Genomic DNA, 16,671 nt, shown 5'->3' with positions numbered 1-16,671 from the left:
CTTGAAGAAAAGTGGGATGATACTTGAGAAAGAATTGGTTCTAGTCTTGGAAATGTGAAAAAAAGCTAAAATAAACTAAGTCTCACTTATATAGTCATTAGGGTTTACGGCCCTAATACCATTTGGGCCGTAAACTCCAAACTTTTGAAGTTTTGGGACCTTATAGCTACTTAATAAACCCTAAGGTATCCTCTCTCCTGATATCTATTGAAGTACTAACTTTAAAACGCTCAAACTTATTCCAAAAAGCTTGAAAGTTAGCAGAACTGTTCTGACTTCTTATTGATTTGAATGGCTGTACAAAATAGAAATTTCGGGTTGTCATAATAGTTAACTCCCATCACTCCGAGTCCCACAAAGCACAAAGCAAGCAGCATTCAGACACAGGAAACTACTCAGGTAAATCTATCCTCATATCAAGAAATTGCACTAGCATACAATGCTAAGCTCATACTATCAGGCATAACCTAAACAGACTATCCTATTACTGTCTACTCCATACTAGCATGAAATTCTCATAAAGCTGAAACACATATAGCAGGCACATAAGGCATCCTCCTAGATCCTTAGTCCTATTCTAGCATGTTGTTCTACTGAAACTGAAACTGATAATCATAACATAAACTTGTATGGGTAATTTGGGAGTACTTACTTGAGCTCGGCTGATCACATGCACCACACACCTTTCTCTTTTTCAAAAACTCTTTTCTTTTTAAGTTTTTTTCTCAATAATTCTTTCGAAAGCATTTTTCTTTTGAAAATCTTTTTACCATTTCCTTAGTTTGAGTCCAGTTACACCCGAAAGTGTGCCCGAATCCCTCAAACCAAGGCTCTGATACCAACTTGAAACGTCCAAAAAATACAACCCAAAAATTTGTTTTTAAAACATTATCAAATCATAAAATCATCTAACATTTAGCAAAACCACGAATCGCATATCTCAAAATGTAAAAGCGAATGTATCAATTCAACTTTTGTCAAAACATATCAAAAAAAATATCAAAATAAACTCCCAGGATAAACTGAAGCTGTGGTGCGTGCCATGCCATCATCCCGAGCTTTTCCCCTTACTAGCGGAAGTACCTGAAACCAAAAACTGAAATCGTAAGCACAAAGATTAGTGAGCTCCCCCAAGCTACCATATACCATACAATAACATATAAACACGTATTGGGCCTTGCCCACTGCATCGGACCGAAGTCTGGAAATTGCATCGGACCGAAGTCCGGAACTAACCAGGGCCTTGCCCTCTGCATCAGACCGAAGTCCGGAAACTGCATCGGACCGAAGTCCGGAACTAACCAGGGCCTTGCCCTCTGCATCGGACAAAAGTCCGGAAACTGCATCGGACCGAAGTCCAGAACTAACCAGGGCCTCGCCCTATGCATCGGACCGAAGTCCGGGAACTAACTGAACATAGCATATCATAATCATATCTACTAGCATAAACACATATACTGCATACTGCATCGAACCGAAGTCCGGAACACATAACACAAAGACATGCTTGAATCACAAAGACATCAAGCACACTGAACTATTGCATAGGACCGAAGTCCGGAACTACTGCTAACTAAATGGGTCGGCATTGTGGCCATAGACCCGTTCCTACTGGAAGGAAACTCACCTCGTAACGCTGGCTGTTGAGATGCTAAATCTGAAACTGGATGACTGCTGCTCCAGAACTCCCCGGCTACAAACCTCATAAGCACTAAATCAGATACTGATAACTACTCTCAGGGTAAAATGACTATTTTACCCCTGGTCAAAGTCAACATTCTGGTCAAAGTCAACTTTCAGTTGACCGGACTCGCCGAGTTGGGCCGCCAACTCGCCGAGTCCCTAACATCCTTTCTAATCCTCTTCCCGCTTCAACTCGTCGAGTTTGGCAAAGACTCGACGAGTTCTTCTTTGATACTAACATCGAGTCTAACTTCATCCGACTCGCCGAGTTGTATGAACAACTCTTGGAGTTCTCCTTCATCGTATGAACACGTCCAGCATGTGACTCGTTGAGTTGTATGAACAACTTGTCGAGTCTGTTCCTGAGGCAAGAAGATTGCCTTGGACTCGCCGAGTCATGGCGTAGACTCGCCGAGTCTCATGCATTCCATTACTATACAGTCAATTCTAGTCGATTTCAGTGCATCCAGTTCATAGATCTGGGCTTCTAGGGCTGGTTTTATACGTAAAGTTTCCAACTTTACATGCATGCACAAGAGAATGGGGCTTAAACACCAAAATCATCCAACAATAACCACTTAGGGTTTGGAACAAGGCTATATCTGCATAAAGGTAGCTACATTGAGCTCCTAGAGCTCAATAACATCCAGATCTATGGTTTCCATCCTAAGGAGAGTTCAATTCTCGAGTTTGAATCATATAAAGTTCCAAGAGAACCATAAACAAGCATAAAAGAGGGTTTAATGGAAGAATAAGCAAGGTGATAACTTTATTACCAGAATATGTAGCAAATGGAAGCTAGATTATGGATCTCCTTTCTCTTATATTGGTCTTCTTTCCTTTCTTTTCTTCTACAACTCCCAAGCTAGCACAAAACACTCAAGCTCAACAATGGGGACTAGGGTTTACAGAGTAAGGCTCTGGAGGTGCTGGAGGCTGGGGTAGGAGGCTATAATGACGTTTAAATAGGGTACAAACCCTGGGATTTAGGGTTTCACCCAGACTGGCGGACTCGCCGAGTTTGGGAAACGGACTTGTCGAGTCGCCCACTAAAAACACGTGCAAATCTCGTCTCTACTCGTCGACTCGGGCTACTGACTCGCCGAGTTCCTCATAAGAAGGGAAAATACTATATTTAAATTACATACCAGAAATAGGGCGTTACAGACAGGATGTATATCTTACCATAGACCCCTCAGGGCAGAAGCTCGTCCGAAAAGCGTTCGTCACATACTCCAGCCACCGTCAACTAAAAATCGGTTCCTTCTTCCCGAGAACTCAGGAGCCCCAGGAGCCCCACATGCACGAAACTCCTGAAAGTTTAGAGAGAGTGTGCTCACCATAGCCATTACCTCGGTCTGAAATGCACCCAGACGCTAGTCCAAGACCTCCATGATACCCTCCTTGATCGTACTGAAGATTACAGGAGTTTGCTCTAGAATACTGCGAGTAATCTCAGATGAAATGAACTCTCACATCCACTCGTGAAATGCTTCGTCCCTAGGGGTCGGACCCATACCAATGTCAGAACCAGAACCTCGAGTGACCACGATACTGAAATACAAACATAAAACCATCAAAATATGCTCAAGCAACTTCACACTCTACAAGCTCCCTAGAATCCTCGAGACATTCCTTGGTTCGAGTACGGATCCTATTCTTTTAGTAGTACGGGCCCAATACTACCTTCCACATCTATCTGTACTTTCCTCAACAACGATCCCGAATCCTCTAAGTTACTTCCTTACGATTCATGAAAACCTTGCTATCTTGCGCTCACAAAGACTAGCATTCTTCCTAGGCTCTCCTAGGATTCCCACCTCACACCACTCTCCGTTATCAGTTATAGAATAAACTCCCTCTAATATATTCTAACTACCTCACGGGTACAATTACATGCCACAAGCACTAGATAATTCTTCGATTGCGAGGTCTCACACTACAATGGTTGGACTCAGACAAGAGTTGTGCAATAGAGTTAAACCTAACCTTATAAAATTATCTAATCCCTAACATGTAACCTAATATATTCGCTTAATAATTAGCTGATATTTTTGGAGGTCTCTAAAAACACAAAGCAAACAACATTCAAGCATCAAGTAATCTAAACCAACAATCATCTAATCATGTCATTCTATCTCATAACTGAAACCCATACTAGCATGCAATTCTAAAGCTCAAATATTAGGAAAAAGGCATTCCTCCTATCGATCTATCACGCAATTCTCAGAAAATCCTTAGCCTTATTCCAGCATGTAGTCATCATATACTCATAACCAAGCATTAATCACAAAACTTGTATGGGTATTTTGGGAAATACTTACTTAAGCTCGGCCGATTGTATGCATCACACCTTTTTATTTTACCAAAAACCTTTATTGAAAACTGTTTTATTAGTTTTTACGACTTCCCTAGTTTGAGTCCAGACACACTCGATAGTGTACCCGAATCCCTCAAACCAAGGCTCTGCTACCAACCTGTAACGTCCCAAAAATACTAAATAAAAATTTTGTTTTAAAACCAACCAAAAATTCATTCATTCATTCCCAAAACCATCAAGTATGAAATCGTATCAAATAATTCTTAGAGGACCAAAAAGTTGGAATATGTGGAACACTGGTGGATGCGATGCAATCACGTCGAGCTCTTCCCCTTGGAACCAGAAGTACCTGAAAAACATTTAAACATAAAACTGTAAGCATAAAGCTTAGTGAGTTCCCCTAAATACCACATACCATACATTTTCCATGGGCTACCCCCATGGTCTTTCCTTGAAATGCCATAGGCTACCCCCATACTCTTACAGCTAAGTGTCATGGGCTACCCCAATGTCTTTCCTTGAAATTTCATGGGCTACCCTCACGGTCTTCCATGCAAATATCACAAAGACATATATATATATATATATATATATATATATATATATATATATATATATATATATATATATATATATATACTAGTAGTGTACCCGCGCGATGCAGCGTCGGCGAGCAGTCTTTTACAATTAATAGTTCCGAGCGGCGATTCATTTCTATTGGCGAGTATTTGAATATAAGTTTTCTCTATCACCGGTTAATTTTCGAGAGACGGTTTGTTTCCCTTTCTACGGGCGTCAAATGTTTTCATTCGGTGAATACTTTGTTTTCGATGATGATCTTTTTTCCTTAGTTTTAATATGAAAGTCATCTATGAAATGCATCATGTGAAAGTCTTATTTACTTATGTAAATTGTATAGTATTTTTTTTTTTGTTATTAGTTTTAAGAAAAAAATAATACTATTAGATATTATATATAAGTAAGTTGTCGGTTATTTGAAACTAATGTATTTTCATCCCGGTTATCGAGTGGAGGATTTAGTTAGAGACAACAAAATCAAATTGTAATGGCTTTTCAAGTTAAAAAATAATAATTTAGAGACCAAAAATACAAACTAACACAAACTACAAGGACCATTCGTGTAGTTTACTCTTTATTTTATTATTTGTCTATGTCTATTCTTATCCTTGTTCTTAAATAAAAACATACAAAAAAAATAGTCTAGTTCGGTTTGAGTTACTATTGTCTATCCTATATTCCCGCGTGACAATAAAGAGATCGCAAGAAGTTTTTAAAATTCTCTATTTTTTATATATATATTATAAAAAACTTATAAAAAGATGTATGACTTAAGTAGATTTTAAAGAAAAACTTAAAATCAGTATTTACATTGTTTCTTTTATAACTATAGTCATTAGAATCACCCAAATTACGTATGTTTGCAAAAACCGCTTTTACTATATGTCAAAAATGTCTATTTTTAATATATTTCTACATTGATAGAATAATTATGATATTTATAAAACTAAATCATAAAGATTGTAATACATGTTTTAGAAAATATATTTTTTAATATAATTCTATGTCAACTACAAATAATATTTCTAGTTTTTTGGATTTATATGTTAACATAAAAGTTCAAAAACTACCATCTAAAAAATACTTACAAATAAGCGATTAACTTATATTAAAAAATATTATGTTCAAAAACCATCATGGAATAATGTTTAAATGGCTTAAGAAATTAATTGCGTTTTTTTTAATTAATTTAAAACCAAAATCTATATACTTTTGTTAGGCGGGTTTGTTGGCCTCCCATCACCACATGTATTTTAAGAAATGATTTACCATCCAACTTTAGTATTAAAAAAGTAGGATATAATTCCAAATTTGACATAAATGAAAATATGAGGTCTAAAACTTAAATAAATAAAATAAATTTAATATCAAGACGCTTTAAAATTAAATCGAATTATTATCTTATTTAGTTATTTAATATTCAAAAGATCATTGAATAGAAAATTTGACGTCTCACTGGTGCCAAAGAAAGTCACGTTAATGACGTTTAATAAAGAAAGTTAAAGGCCGTGTTACAATTTTTAACAACAAAATCCCTCAAAAGATTTTTTTTCAGAAGGCACATGTTCAATAAAGTAATCTTATACACCTTTACCCTAGGAAGACAAGGAAGTCATATTTGACTCATCTAAACTAAAAATCCAATATATGACTTTTCGTTTTTTAATAAACACATTAGTATCTCAAAAACAATAATTAAAAAATATTATTATCTTTTAGTTAATATTTTGTGTCATAACACATAATTGATAATTAAAACTATGACTTCAAAAAATAAAAACGCTTCAAACTAAGGAGCTTAGTAAAAACAATTACATAATTATACAAAAGGATGTTAGGTATTTAAATTTAATTTAAGAGATCTAATCATATTTGTGCAAAAGAATAAATGGAACTAAAACAACACATGAAAATACAAAAAAAAATCCAATATTTCTTAAAATTTACTAACCACAACATAAAATTTCTTATTCCATCTATCTAAAAGCTGATAAATTTGTTTATCTATTAATAGCTTCACATATATACGATATAGATCTGAAACCAAAGATCGGAAAATGAATAATCAAATAACAACGAAACATCTGTGTATCTTAAACCTGGTTCCATTAATCTAAAACCACAAACTACAGAATATGAATACCAGTCAGTAATGGGTATTTTGAAAAAACAAATTAATCTAATTGTTGTAGATCTGGTGGATATATTCGCAACACAAAACAATCAGTAATGGAGCAAGAACCCCAAACCCAAGCCTAAAGCAAACCCAAACCCATAACTGTCCTTCCAACACATATCCCCTTCAACCCCCTTCTAGATTTTTTGGTTCGATCTTGCATTCGTCATAAATAAAACCTAAATCGCACATTCAATATTGTACTAACACCGTATTGATTTCATTTTCGCTTCGTCTCATCTGCCTTTCCCATATATTTCATTTTTTCTGCATATTCAGATACAAAAATTATATCAACACCACATAAATGAAACCATTATCAAATCTATATCAAAACCACAGAAAACAAGCATTGTTTAAATTTGGATTCACACATATAGATAGAATGAAAATGTATAGAGAACCCTCGTTAGTGGTTTTTCATAGTCATGAAGGTGTTGCTTGTTCACACATAAACAACATATGGCACCAAACATCAGCAAATGACAGCAACCGACACACACACAAATGACACTAAACGTCACAAAACGACAACAAATGTAGGTGGGTCAAGATTTACCGTTGGCTTTTGAAGGTGAGAGGGGAGGTCGGCGGGGAGCAGTAGCTACCGTGAGAAGGGTTATTCCTGGTCATGGTTGTGGTGTTGTCTAAACAAACGAAACAAAACCAAAGGGAAGAAAACGACGGAGGATCGCTGACAGGGAGCAATGGTGACCTTGGCGAGCAGAGGATACCACAGGCGGTGGTGATGAGGGTAGCTCTTAGAGGTGGTTGTGGTGGGTTGTGGCGATGGTTAGGGATGTTGTGTATTTAGTGTTTTGAGGTAGATAACAATGGTAATTGAAAGGAATTTAGGGTATATAATGAATTAGGGTGCACGGGGGTGTTATGTCTGTGTGTGTGAAAGCTTCATCCATATGAGAATGAGCAAGAGTGTTTCAATAAGCTTTAATATTTGTACATTCTGTATTAACAGTTGTAAACTTTAAATACTTAATTCTGATTGGTTGTAAGCTATTCACATGGATCACCCACAAAATAATCCAAACCATCCAATTTAGATCCAACGCTTCATATTTCACCTCCTTGTTTTTTAAGACAATGTCTTAATTTCTAAGGGGCCACAAATATGTATGGTTTATATAATGGTGTATATATATATATATATATATATATATATATATATATATATATATATATATCAAAACCAATACCCTAATGAATAAATTAAGGTAATAACCCAACTTAGCAAATCCAATTACGAAGAAAATATCACAATTGGGCAAAAGACCATTTTACCCTTCCGAGTCCAAATCCTTCACAGTTGAACAAAAGTCAAACTGGTCAAAAAGTCTCCGGTCAAACATCTATTGACCTACTCATGGCATACTCATAGCTCTACACAAGGCGTAGAGCCTTATTCGGAAAATCGGCCAACCCACGGGCTACGCCCCGCATACCCAAGATTATGCCCTGCATAATTCCACTGTTTCAACAATCTTCTTATTAAGTCCTTAATGCCTAAAGACTAAACATCCACACTCAAATTTGAGCCTAAGGGACGTCTTAAATGATAAGATCGTCAACTTTATGCCTGTGCATGGCTTAATAAGGTACAAAACAAAACCTAAGTCCAAAACACACTCTAATGCCCAAAGTCTCATGCATGGATGAATGGGAGTGTTCAAGTTCCAATTTTTATGACTTTACAAACTCAGGAAAGGCTAGAAATGGCATTCATGAGGTCTGGAGTAATCCATAGTCCATAAAATCCAAGTCATTAGACCAAAAGTATAATAAATGATGAACCAACTTAAGATCTTGCAAAATGAAACATAAAGGTTCATGCTCTATACCTTTTGAGATTGAGGAATGACAAGTAAGTTCAGGATCTAAGAGCTTTATCTTCATCAAGCTTCAACGGTGGACTGCGTCTTCTTTAATATGCACTATTAAACATACAAAAACACTCAAAAAGTTCAAAAGCCTCACAAATGGGTCTAGGGTTTCGAGATCATAGATATGGAGGATGGAGGTTGAAGATAGAGCAAGTCTCAAGGGAGATAATGAGATTATAAAGGGTCTTGACCCTAATATTAGGGCTTTGGCTTTGGGCGAGTATGCATTGCGTACTCTGATCTACGATGGGCATAGATCATTAAAGTCTCGCATCCACATCCTCTTGCTATGCCACGCGTAGCCATCTTCCTACGCACCACGTAGGACCAAATTTGAAAAGTTTATAAATACTTAAGCATAAGTGAAAATACCTAAAAACAGGTGTTAAATCTTGGTTATCGTGTGTGATTGTAATACTAATTTCACATATGAGTCAACTGCAAATTCGGCCATTAGGAACAAAGAAGTGGAATTGGAGAGATCAAACTCCTTGTGTAACACTTTGATCATGGAGCGATTTAATTTCTTGAATTTTTTTAACTTTGGTTGAAGGTCATGACGTGAAACATAATGGTCACGTCGTGAATGCCCATTGACTAGTTGACCCATGATTTTGATTCTCACAAAGTGAGACTTTGAATGCTCACGACGTGAGATTGGATGGATGTCCAAACCCTAATATTTTGGGTACTTAATGGAAAGAGAAGGCTAGGGTTGCCCATCCTTACCCTCCTACACTCTTTTGCCTCCTGGAAAGAGAGGGTTATTGCTGCTTATTGGACCCCTCTTCTGAACTCCTCCCCTCGCACTCTTTCTTCTACTTCTATCAACCAAAGACTGTAGAAGCCTCGCATGCTCTGCTGTTGCTGCTCGTGACACGTCACCGGACCAACCCTCCTCCTCCCTTTGCACCTCACAGCTGGACGAGAAAGAGTGCAATCTTGCTGCCTCGTCTCTTCATTTCTTTGGTCTCTTCGACCCCGAAGACGCCTCCTTCTTGCGATCGATCGACCAAAACGTTCGGATTAGCTGCCTGCGAGCCTGCGTGACTTCTTGCCATCGTCGATCATTTGCACCTGCTATCGTTTGTTTGTGTCCCTCATTTCTTTTGATCGATCAAACAATAGACAGCGCATAAAAGCCCTAAGATCTTTCAACTTTGATGAAATGACTAAATAACCTCTGCTGCAACATAAATTTTTAAAAACAATTCCTAAACCCCAAACATTAAATCCATTTATTCAAAACAACCCCTCCTTTGATTTATTTTAACGAAATTAGTCCTGCTTTGGTTAATTATATTACCAAACAGCCCTTATAGTTTAGTGAAGTTATAAATCTACCCCTATAGTGCAAACTCGTTACAAAATAGCCCCGAAAGTATTTCAAAGTTCAAGAATTGTGGTTTTACGATTTCTCACGACAAGCTTCACAAAAATGAAACGACTTCGAACAAATGGAACTCACGCTTCAAGAGTGAGTGCTTACGGCCCCATTTAATAATTTTAATTATCTCGGGGGGGGGGGGGGGGGGGGGGATACATGTGCCTATATACTTTGTTTATACAAACAAATTCTTCTTTTATGCAAAAATACAATAAGTTTAGTTTATAACAATGTTATTTAACAATGTAACATATTATTACAAATAAACTATTATAAACTTTTAATATACATATTATAGCTATTTTATCGTGAAATAACTACTCCGCAAAACAAACTCTACATGACAAAAAAATATATGATTTATGTGACATTGTACGTCATAAAAACTATAGTAGTATTTCAAGGATACCAGCTATTACTATGCATGTATACTTATATGTATAAATACATAAAGCTTATACACATACATATGTAACATGTTCATTATTTCGGAACATACATCTTTATAAAAGCGAGTACATTACACTTTTACATACGTCCCAAGCATACTCGGATGTTATAAACTTTATACAATGAAATTCATTATGCCTAGTGACTTATCCACAATTAAGTTAGGGCTGAGAGTTATTCACATACTTTAGTTAAGGGCTTTTTAGTGAGACTATATTCATTAGCTGAGTCTAAACACTTAGCATACCCACACTACTATAAACGTTAATCTTTGGATCGAGATACATATGTATGTATCTATACAAGGTTGACATCCCCACCTGCGGTTGCTAGTTACAACTTCGACCGATCAATTGAAGCGGGTGATAAGTTTTTGTTATTGTTACTATAGCGTCCAATGAAGCGTTGTAGGGGGTACATTCAGTCAATAGCTCGGTTATAGGACTCACTATAAACATTAACTAGAATATCTCTCTATCTCTCTCTCTCTCTCTCTCTCTCTCTCTCTCGCTACAAACCATGGGATTGGTTGCTTTCAACACTATTTCAGTATGGATTTCTTATGCAACAGTACAGTTTGGTTTTCAAGTATATTCAAGGATTCTTTACAAACCCAGCTTTAAGTATGAATTTACTTATACTAAGATACATTTTGGCTTTCAAAGATTCTTTACAAACACAGTTTTAAGTATGGATTTACTTAAACAAAGATAATTTTTTGATTTCAAAGACTCTTTACAAACACAGTTTTAAGTATTGTTATACTTACAAAGAAAATATTTTTTAGACTTTTTAAAAGTATTATTTTTGTTAGCAGAAAACTTGTAACTCTCACCAACCTTGTGTTGACCCTCAAAACTACATGTATTCTCAGAAAATCACTAAACATACATTCAAGACGGATTGGATTACAGGTGACCTAGTTTACTAGTTGTTGTAATATCTGTCTATCTGTTAAGGCAACTCATGTACTATTATTATCTATAAAAACCTTGTACTCAAATATCAAGATGAAATACGAATGTTATTTTGTTTATTGTTGTACTTGTGCTATATATTTAGTTTACATGTGATCTATGAACTTAGTCGCACAGTTCGACGTGTCTCGCCGCCTCGGCCACACGTGTGACATAAAGGCACTACACTGCCCTTTCAAATTAGTGAAATTAAGACTAATGGTTGTTTCGAATTATTGCATTGTGATGTTTGGGGAAAGTATCGTTTTCCTTTAATTTCGGGAGCAAGCTACTTTTTAACCATTTTAAATGATTTTAGTAGGGGCGTATGTGTTTTCTTCCTTAAACATAAAAATGAAGCAGGTAAATCTGCAAATGTATCATTAATTTTTATAATTTGAAAAAAAAAACAAATTTGGAAAATTGGTTAAGAAAATTAGAAGTGACAACGGAGCCAAATTCACTTATCACGAGATGATTAACTTTTATAATAAATAAGGAATTTTATTAGAGATTACATGTCCTCACACCCCGCGAAAAACGGGGTTGTTTAACGAAAGCACATGCACCTCCTTGAAACTGCTCGTGCTCTTAGATTTGAAGCTAATCTTCCAAAAAGATTTCAAGGTGAATGTATTTTAACAGTTTTTTATATTATTAATAGATTTCCTTCTAAAGATATAGGAAATAAAACCCCATATGAAATTATTTTTCAACAAAAACCAGAATATGAACACATGAAATTTTTGGGTGTTTGTTTATTTTAGAAGCAATGAAACTAGAGAGGACAAGTTTGAAGCAAGGGGGAGATCTGGCATGTTTTTGGGTTACCCATAAGGGACTAAAGGTTATAAATTTTTTGATATTGAGAACAAAAGGGTAATTGTTTCACGAGATGTGAGGTTCCACGAGAACCGGTTTCCTTTCCTCAAGAAAAACGATGAATGTACAAATGATGACCCATTGGAAGTTCTTGATGGGACGGTTCACTTCGACACCAAACATGATGTATGGGATAATAACAAAAAATGATCCAACTTTGTTCAAGAGCTAATTGAATCAAATGTCTCAATCCAAAACCTCGATGAAGGGAGCTCACCCATAGTAACCAATGGGATTACTATCAATACAAGAATAATCAATGATGGCCGACAAATTCACCAAGAATCGCATAACACCACACCACCACTGAACCTACTGCACCAAATCTTTAGAAAAAAAAAAAGTCAACCGAAACACTTTTCCGGTTATCACGTCTAACTCCCCACCTTGGTTAACCATGCACAAGCTTCACCAAGTCAAGCGTCCTCTACGGTACATCACTTATCTAATTTGTTTCATGCCAAAAATATCTGATACTAACCAGGCTTACCTTGTGGCCATTAATTCTAACAATGAGCCAAAATATTTCTATCAATCTATTAAAAATGACTAGTGGAAAGAAGTTGTGAAAAAAGGAATTCAAGCCTTAGAAAAGAAAGGGGCATGGACTTTAGAAGCTCTTCCTAAAGGAAAAAAATGCTATTGAGTCAAAATGGGATTACAAAGTAAAGTATAGACCCAATGACGAAGTAGAAAGATATAAAGCCAATTTTGTTGCAAAACGGTTCACTCAAATGGAGGGTGTCGACTATCACGCCATGTTCGCACCAATGGAAAAACTTGTCACTGTCAGAACTCTCCTATCTGTGGCGGTCAAAAGAGATTGGGCAATCCATCAACTCGATGTTAACAATGTCTTCTTATATGGCGACTTAAATGAATAAATTTACATGAAAATTCCCCAGGGGTTTTGAAATGAAATAGAAACTATAGTTTATTGTCTACGTAAGTCGTTATATGGTTTAAAAGAAGCTTCATGCAATTGATACCAAAAGTTTACCAATGCTCTAATCAGTCTATGTTTTAAAAAGTCACGACCAGACTATTCTTTTTTTATTCACAAGAAAGGAAACAACTTTGTTGTTTCTTTCATTTATGTCGATGATGTAATTATGGTTGGAAACGATACCAGGAAAATACAAGAAACAAGGATAATCTGAACAACAAATTTAGCATCAAAGATGTACTAAACCTCAAATACTTCCTCGACATAGAGCTAACTCGAACCTCAGGGCTGGTACTAAATCAACGAAAGCACATACTTGACATCCTTGAGGATTATGGGTTACAAGGATGAAAACCGAGTCTGTTCCCTATCGAATAGTACCTAAAACTGGATAGAACTGAAAAGGAACCAAAAGTTGATGCTAGTCGTTATCATCGCATAGTTGGACAATTACGTTACGTACAGGCTACACGACCAGATATCACATACTCGGTGAATGTGTTGAGCCAATTTGTTGTTGATCCAAGACAATCCCACTTTAACGTTGCACATAAGGTCCTTCATTACTTGAAAGGAGCAACCGGACAAGGTATTCTTTTTCCATGAGAGGGAGTATGCATTCTCATGACATATTGTGACTCTGGCTCGGCTATCCCTACATCAAGGTCTCAGACCGGATACACCTACTTTTACTTGGAGGTGCACCCATTTTCTGGAAAACAAAGAAACAATCGGTTGTCTCACGTTCATCTGCTGAAGCAAAATATAAATATAGATCCATGACGTCCACTGACAGTGAAATTATTTGGGTGAGATGGTTTCTAACAGAGTTGGACGTTCACTCAGCTAAACCAACTCCCTTGTTTTGTGATAATCAAGCTGCTCTACACATTGCTAAAGATGGACTTACAATTAACAAATATTGAATTTTATGCCATGCAGTTGTCTTGACAGCTATTATGGAGATGAAGGTATCCAGCTAATCTCCTATCTTTATTTACTTCTTCCACTTCATTCTTATTTTCTAGTGTTGTTTATTGCTCTAGTTTTTTTCGATAATAGATGCATATAAATCGTATAAAAGCGATGCAAAATTATCTAATTTGCAGAAAAATAAAAATATAGGGTATTAATATTTACAGGTGACTTAAAAGTTAAAATAGGTTTTGTTAATTGGTTTAAGAAATAGTAGCCTTAATTGCAAATTATAGCATTATCCACACGTTCCACATTTCAATCCATATTTGAACCTAGCTCTATATATATATATATATATATATATATATATATATATATATATATATATATATATATATATATATATATATATATATATTAACTCCCAAATAATATATATTTTTTATTGTGTTAGTTTGTTGATAAATGATTGAAAGTAGATAGTCGTTGCTTGTGTGTATGAATGATAGAGAAACTAATTTTTTAGGGAAATAGTACACCGTTGATAATTTAAACAATGAATTCAAGTTGAACCGAAAAAAAATGGAAACAGAAATACAATGCTGATGCAACATCTCCCCCGCACCACCTCGAATCACCCACATCAGTTAGGATGGTAATACGGGTAAATAGTGTAAAATGTCTGTAGAACCGCAAGGGAAAGCAACAAGAAGGCTGCAAACACCGAAATTGAGGCCCATCGGCTGGGAAAATAAGTACTCTTAATCCCGTCCACACTCACATTCCACCCATTCCAATAATTGTTTAATTCGATGAACAGGTGTCTTAAGTAATTGTTTGTGATATCAAAAGCTACATCTTTCCCAACACTTTTGAAGAATTCCGCTATCTCTTTATCCTTACCAAAATAATTCTCAATAATTTTGCCTTCCGCAAGTAAACCCACGTCAGTCGAGGTGTGCATTAGACATCCCATGAACACAACGTAAGTTGTAATATGTTTCCTGCAGTGAAAATAACACTGCTCGAAAGCAACACAGTTCAAAAAGAACGAACTGTAAAAATCGTCCATGTTTATTTGAGGAATCAAAAGAACCCCATTTCGGAATTCAATGTCCAAGAAGCTATCGGGTTCATGACTTGCCTTAAACTTAACCCCAGCGATCTTGAGTTTGTTCGCTGGGGGGATAAGTTTAACGGAAGAGCTATAATTGATCCTGAGTTTGGTGGGGAGGTGGATAAGTTTTTGGAAAGAATTTTTGGATATGTCAAAGGTGGGAACTGGGTTTTGTTCTTTAGGGTTTATGAAACTTTTTCGGAAAAAATCTAGTAAATGTTTCCCTTCGGTATTCTTGTGTTGATTTAGTATCTCTTTTTTCCTATCAACTGTGTAATTGAAAAACTCAAGGATTAAATATGAAAGTGTGGGATCATCGGGTTTAGACACTTCAGGTTTAGATACATCAAACAACTTCTGGAGAACAAAAAATGGGATTTGGTTCTCAATTCTCAAAAGATCTCTCATCAAAAATGGAGACACCCAAGCCACACGGAAAATTGGATCATATATATCAGTCTGAACCAACTTTCCAACTTTTCTGAACAATTCAATCAAGAAACACCCATCAAGCACCATCATTTTAGCAAGATCATTGGTGGAAAATTGATCAATAGATTCTGAGTAGCTTTGTCGAATTTGATCCTGCATTGACACTATGATTTTCATGAAAAATCCAATTGACTTACCTGTTCTTTGGATCAAATCATTCAGGTACCTCCATTTATGTTCTTCGATTATCTCAAGATGCTTGTTTCCATGGTGGTATGGGCCGATTGAGACAATTCGAGGTTGATATGCTTCCCTGTTGATCTCGAAAAGACTCTGGGGGACTCTGAATATGCAACAAGAGTCCATTCCAGCTGATTTGTGTAGTAATTTTGGTGGTTTTTTCATTTGGGTGTTCATGAACTTCACCTCTTGGTCTATTGTAATAACATGATTTTGATTCATTTTTTTTTTTTGTTGAACGGTGTTTACAAGTGAACGATAGGAGGTGATTAAAGGGTGAATATATGAAGAAATTGAATCGATAAAGGTCAAAATTTTAAGGTTTTCGTTGTTGATTCTATGAAGTTTCCTTCTGAGTTCGGATCAAACAAGTGGAAGAAGAAATCAATGAAAGAAGACGAAGACTTTATGGCGTCAGGTCTCAAATCGTTAAAACTATTTCAAACTGGCAATTTCATCCACATAAATTCCAAGATGGAATGGTCATTGATATTTTTCTGAGTTTATTTATAAATTAAAATTTTAAAAAAAAATGCTAAAATTGATGTAATTGTCTGTTCATCATGAAAAATCATTAATATTATCACTTTTGTGTGTTCGTTATTTTTAAGTATGGTCATTAGAGCATAATAAATTTTCTTTTTTTAATATATTATTACAAAATACTTCAAAAAACAGGAAAATACC

At 35.9% G+C, this 16,671-nt stretch overlaps 1 pseudogene; it reads right to left on the bottom strand.

Annotated features, from left to right (window-relative positions):
- Positions 1-14,685: 14,685 nt before the first annotated feature.
- On the bottom strand, positions 14,686-16,414 carry LOC145120278 (UPF0481 protein At3g47200 pseudogene; annotated as a pseudogene).
- Between the last annotated feature and the right edge of the window lie 257 nt (positions 16,415-16,671).

This window comes from Lactuca virosa, chromosome 6 (genome assembly GCF_052849685.1).
Source record: "Lactuca virosa cultivar CGN04683 chromosome 6, Lactuca_virosa_CGN04683_v6, whole genome shotgun sequence".
Lineage (NCBI taxonomy): Eukaryota > Viridiplantae > Streptophyta > Magnoliopsida > Asterales > Asteraceae > Lactuca > Lactuca virosa.
The sequence above is the reverse complement of the archived record's forward strand: the minus strand, read 5'-3'. Positions and strand labels throughout refer to the sequence as shown.